We start from the raw sequence: 6,017 nt of genomic DNA, 5'->3' as shown, positions 1-6,017 counted from the left end.
TGTTACTGTTAATTTCCCCTTCCATAGTTTTTGCATTTGCCTTACATATTGCGATGCACCTATGTTGGGTGCATATATATATATATATATATATATATAATTGTTATATCTTCTTCTTGGATTGATCCTTTGATCATTATGTAGTGTCCTTCTTTGTCTCTTTTCACAGCCTTTATTTCAAAGTCTGTTTTATCTGACCTGAGTATTGCTACTCCTGCTTTCTTTTGGTCTCCATTTGCGTGAAATATCTTTTTCCAGGCCTTCACTTTCAGTCTGTATGTGTCCCTCGTTTTGAGGTGGGTCTCTTGTAGACAGCATATATGGTGGTCTTGTTTTTGTATCCATTCAGCCAGTCTTTGTCTTTTGGTTGGGGTATTCAACCCATTTACATTTAAGGTAATTATTGATAAGTATGATCTTGTTGCCATTTACTTTGTTGTTTTGGGTTTGAGTTTGTAAACATTTTCTGTGTTTCCTGTCTAGAGAAGATCCTTTAGCATTTGTTGAAGAGCTGGTTTGGTGCTGCTGAATTCTCTCAGCTTTTGCTTGTCTGTAAAGCTTTTGATTTCTCCTTCATATTTGAATGAGATCCTTGCTGGGTGCAGCAATCTGGATTGTAGGTTATTTTCTTTCATCACTTCAAGTATGTCCTGCCATTCCCTTCTGGCCTGAAGAGTTTCTATTAAAAGATTAGCTTGAAAGGTTGTTGTTGAACCACGGAAAAGACGCCAGGATTCCTGGCCTCCAGAGGAGAAGAATTCAATCCAGGGCCAGAGACGAGGCTTGATAGCTCAGAGCTTTGTGTAATGAAGTTTTATTAAAGTATAGCTTCCCCCCCACCCCTGGAGCCATGCTGGTTCTGCAGCTCTGTGGCAAGCCATGGAGTTGGGGTTCTGTTCTGCAGGATGGGGTTTGTTAAAGTTGTCAAGAACAAGGCCTACTTCAAGAGATACCAAGTGAAATTCAGAAGAAGGCTAGAGGGCAAAACTGACTACTATGCTCAGAAACGATTGGTAATCCAAGATAAAAATAAGTACAACACACCTAAATACAGAATGATTGTTCATGTAACAAACAGAGATATCATTTGTCAGATTGTTCATGCCCTTATAGAAGGAGATATGATAGTTTATGCAGCTTATGCTCACGAACTCCCAAAATGTGGTGTGAAGGTTGGCCTGACAAATTATGCTGCCACATATTGTACTGGCCTGCTGCTGGCCCACAGGCTTCTTAATAGGTGTGTTATGGACAAAATTTATGAAGGCCAAGTCGAGGTGACTGGTGATGAATACAATGTGGAAAGCATTGATGGTCAACCTGGTGACATCACCTGTTACTTGGATGCAGGACTTGCCAGAACTACTACTGGGAATAAAGGTTTTGGGGCCCTAAAGGGAGCTGTCGATGGAGGCTTGTCTATCCCTCACAGTACCAAACGGTTCCCCGGTTATGATTCAGAAAGCAAAGAATTCAGTGCTGAGGCACACCAAAAGCACATCATGGGGCAAAATGTTGCCGATTACATGCATTATCTGATTGAAGAAGATGAAGATGCTTACAAGATACAATTCTCTCAGTACATAAAGAACAAGTAACAACATAAAGTAACTCCAGACATGATGGAGAGATGTATAAGAAAGCTCATGCTGCAATACGAGAGAAGCCAGTGTATGAGAAGAAGCCTGAGAAAGAAGTTAAAAAGAAGAGGTGGAACCGTCCCAAAATGTCACTTGCCCAGAAGAAAGATCGGGTAGCTCAGAAGAAGCAAGCTTCCTTAGAGCTCAGGAACAAGCTGCTGAGAGTTAAACCAAATCACAATTTTCTATCAAGATTTTTCAGATAAGACAATAATAAACTTATTGAACAAGCAAAAAAAAAAGTTTTATTAAAGTATAAAGGAGATAGAGAAAGCTTCTGACATAGGCATCAGAAGAGGGTAGAAAAAGTACCCTCTTGCTAGTGTTAGCCATGGAGTTATATACGCTCTAATTAGTTATTACAGCGAGTCAAAAGAATGTCTGGAGGTTGTAAAGACCTCACTAGACCTACTCCCATAATTTACACCTTAAAATAACAGGATTAGCCAGAAGGTTTTTTTTTCCCGAGACTGTCCTCAAGCAGGATACATTCTTGTTATATAATCCTAAGGAATGTAGAGGGACAAAAAAAGTTTGTCCTTGAGAACTCCAGACCCCTCTCTCCTTGGGGACCCCTGGACTTCTTGTCAATCTGCCTAGGAATTGACTCTCAAGCTGTTATTCTTATTGGAATCCCCTTGTGTGTTATTTGTTGTTTTTCCCTTGCTGCTTTTAATATTTGTTCTTTGTGTTTGATCTTCATTAATTTGATTAATATGTGTCTTGGGGTGTTTTGCCTTGGGTTATCCTGTTTGGGACTCTCTGGGTTTCTTGGACTTGGGTGGCTATTTCCTTCCCCATTTTAGGGAAGTTTTCAACTATTATCTCCTCAAGTATTTCCCCATGGCCTTTCTCTTTGTCTTCTTCTTCTGGGACTCCTATGATTCGAGTGTTGGGGTGTTTAGTATTGTCCCAGAGGTCTCTGAGGTTGTCCTCATTTCTTTTAATTCTTTTTTCTTTTTTCCTCTCTGCTTCATTTATTTCCACCATTCTATCTGCCACCTCACTTATCCTATCTTCTGCCTCAGTTATTCTACTGTTGGTTCCCTCCAGAGTGTTTTTGATTTCAGTTATTGCATTATTCATTATTGATTGACTCTTTTTTATTTCTTCTAGGTCCTTGTTAAACCTTTCTTGCATCTTCTCAATCCTTGTCTCCAGACTATTTATCTGGAGATAAATGGAGATAACTCCATTTTGTTTTCAAGATTTTGGATCATCTTTACTATCATTATTCTAAATTCTTTTTCAGGCAGACTCCCTATCTCCTCCTCTTTTGTTAGGTTTGGTGGGCATTTATCATGTTCCTTTACCTGCTGAATATTTCCCTGCTTTTCATCTTGTTTATATTGCTGTGTTTAGGGTGGCCTTTTGTATGCTGGAAGTTTGTGGTTCCTCTTTATTGTGGAGATTCCTCCCTGGGTAAGGTTGGAAGAGTGGCTTGTCAAGGTTTCCTGGTTATGGAAGCTTGTATTGGCATTCTGATGGGTGGAGCTGGATCTCTTTTCTCTGGAGTGCAATGAAGTGCCCAGTAGTGAGTTTTGAGGTGTCCGTGGGTTTGGTGTGACTTTTTGGCCACCTGTATTTTAATGCTCAGGGTTATGTTCCTGCATTGTTGGAGAATTAACATGGTATGTCTTGCTCTGAAACTTGCTGGGTCTTGGGTGGAGCTTGGTTTCAGTGTAGGTATGGAGGCTTTTGGATGAGCTCTTGTCAATTAATGTTCCCTGGAGTCAGGAGTTTTCTGGTGCTGTCAAGTTTTGGATTTAAGCCTCCTGCCTCTGGCTTTCAGTCTTATTCTTACAGTAACCTCAAGACTTCTCCATCCATACAGCACTGATGATAAAACATCTAGGTTAATGGTGAAAAGATTCTCCACAGTGAAGGACATCCAGAGAGGTTCACATAGTTACATGGAGAAGAGAAGAGGGAGGAGGGAGATAGAGGTGACCAGGAGGAGAAGAGGGGGAATCAAAAGGGGAGAGAGCAATCTAGCCAGTAATCAATTCCCTATGTGCTCTCCACAGTCTGGAACACTCAGAGAGGTTCACAGAGTTACACAGAGAAAAGAAGAGAGAGGAAGGAAACAGAGGTGACCAGGAGGAGAAGAAGGGAAGTCAAAAGGAGAGAGACAGATATAGCTAGTAATCAGTTCCCTCAGTGTTCTCCACAGCCTGGAACACCCAAAGAGATTCACAGAGTTGGGTAGAAAAGAGAAGGGTGAGGGAGGAGATAGAGGTGACCTGGGTGAGAAAAAGGAGAGTCAAAAGGGAGAGAGCAATCAAGCCAGTAATCATACCCCTAAGTAAAAATGGGCATTGAAGATGGGATCCTGAAAGGTACAAAATTGATAACAAATACCAAAAAGCAAAGATTAAAAATCTAGAGGTTCAGTTCAGTTCAGTCGCTCAGTCGTGTCCGACTCTTTGTGACCCCATGTATGGCAGCACGCCAGGCCTCCCTGTTCATCACCATCACCCGGAGTTCACTCAGATTCACATCCATCGAGTCAGTGATGCCATCCAGCCATCCCATCCTCAGTCATCCCCTTCTCCTCCTGCCCCCAATCCCTCCCAGCATCAGAGTCTTTTCCAATGAGTCAACTCTTCACATGAGGTGGCCAAAGTACTGGAGTTTCAGCTTCAGCATCACTCTCTCCAAAGAAATCCCAGGGTTGATCTCCTTCAGAATGGACTGGTTGGATCTCCTTGCAGTCCAAGGGACTCTCAAGAATCTTCTCCAACACCACAGTTCAAAAGCATCAATTCTTCGGTGCTCAGCCTTCTTCACAGTCCAACTCTCACATCCATACACGACCACAGGAAAAACCATAGCCTTGTTAGACTCTCAAAAATACAGTATTAAAAAAACAAAACAAAATCACAAAACTTATAAAAAATAAATGTATGAAATTTGATTTTTAAATGGGGTCTTTTTTGCAAGGTAATAGTAGGTTATAAAATGAAAATTAAAGGAGTAATAACTTAAAAATTAAAAAATGATAATAGTAAAATATATCTAGGAATTTCTCTGGAGCTGTTGAGGGTAGTGCGGGGTCAGTTCAGTTTCAGATAGTTCCTTGTTCCATCTTATACTTGTTCTCAAGATCTATAGGCCCCTTCCAATGTAGTCAATGCTATCTACAGGGTTTTAATATGTTGCACCTGTCACTTCCAAAGCAGTTCCCTCTTCTTTGTTTATTTTGGCTTCCTTTGTTTGCGAGTCTCTTCAGTGTCTGATTTCTGCCCTGACACAAGGGGGCAAAGGCGATCGTTTATTTAGGCTCACTTGTTCAGTTGTGCTGCAGGGAGGGATGAACACTGCTAATAAATATCACTGGTGTGAGTGGGGAGTGCTTGACATGTCTGGGTTTTCCACACTCATGGGGTGTGTGCTTTCAAGGTCTACACTGCTCAGGGTCCAGGTTGCTCTGCATGGGAACTGTCTAAAGCAGGCCCTGGGTTGTGTGTACTTCCCAGGTCTAAGCCACTCAGGTTCAGATTCTTGGGTACTCCACAAAGGCACAGACTCCACTGGGCCTGCGTTTTGTGCCCTTCCCAGGTCTGAGCAGTTCAGGCGACTAGGTACTTGGGGAGTGCACTCTCCCAGGTGGACAGTGCGTCTTATCACCTCCCCAGTCCCAGCTCCTCAGTTTCCTGGGTGTGCAGTAAGAGCACCGTCTCAGGTGTGCTGTGTGTCTCCTCTGGGGGGCTGATCTCTGACTGAGACCCTCCTGGCAGATGCCAACCGTCCAGGATCCCAGGAAGACTTGGTTAGCAACTGGGAGCCTGCTCACAATTTGGTGGAGGATGCTGTCTCTGTGGCCGAGATTGTCCCTCGCCTTCTGGCTCTGGCTGTCGCCTGCCTGCCTCTCTTCCTCCAGCGGGATATTCGCTCAATCCTTTGTTCTGTGAGCGGGCCAGGCTGTGCCTTAGATCTTTTCACGGAAAAGTTCTCTCTCTCTCTTTCTTTTTTTCCTCTCTCTGGTTATCCCACAGTTTGGGTTGCTGTCTCATGTTAGCTCCCTCATATTGTCCTCAGGGCATTCAGGTCTGGTCCTTACCCTAAGCACGCAGCCAGCACCTCCCTGTTCAGCCCCTGCTAGTTGTTGGTGGACACAAGCGTCTGGGCTACTTCTCCACTGGGAGTTGAGGTTAAGTGCATAATCTGTGGGTTTTTTGTTTTGTGTTTTCCTCCCAGTTATGTTGCCCTCTGAGATTCCAAAACTCCCCACAGACCCACCCGTGAGAGGGTTTCCTGGTGTTTGGAAACTTCTTCATAACTCCCTCCCTGGGGTGGGTCTCCATCCCTAACTCTTTTGTCTCCCTTTTTGTCTTTTATATTTTGTCCTACCTCCTTTTGAAGAGAATGGGCTGC

At 43.2% G+C, this 6,017-nt stretch overlaps 1 pseudogene; it reads left to right on the top strand.

Annotated features, from left to right (window-relative positions):
- The first annotated feature begins 905 nt into the window (after window positions 1-905).
- Window positions 906-1,809, top strand: LOC138085171 (large ribosomal subunit protein uL18 pseudogene; annotated as a pseudogene).
- Window positions 1,810-6,017: the final 4,208 nt, after the last annotated feature.

Source organism: Capricornis sumatraensis, chromosome 9 (genome assembly GCF_032405125.1).
Source record: "Capricornis sumatraensis isolate serow.1 chromosome 9, serow.2, whole genome shotgun sequence".
In the NCBI taxonomy this organism is placed as follows: domain Eukaryota; kingdom Metazoa; phylum Chordata; class Mammalia; order Artiodactyla; family Bovidae; genus Capricornis; species Capricornis sumatraensis.
This window is presented reverse-complemented; position numbering and strand designations above follow the sequence as displayed.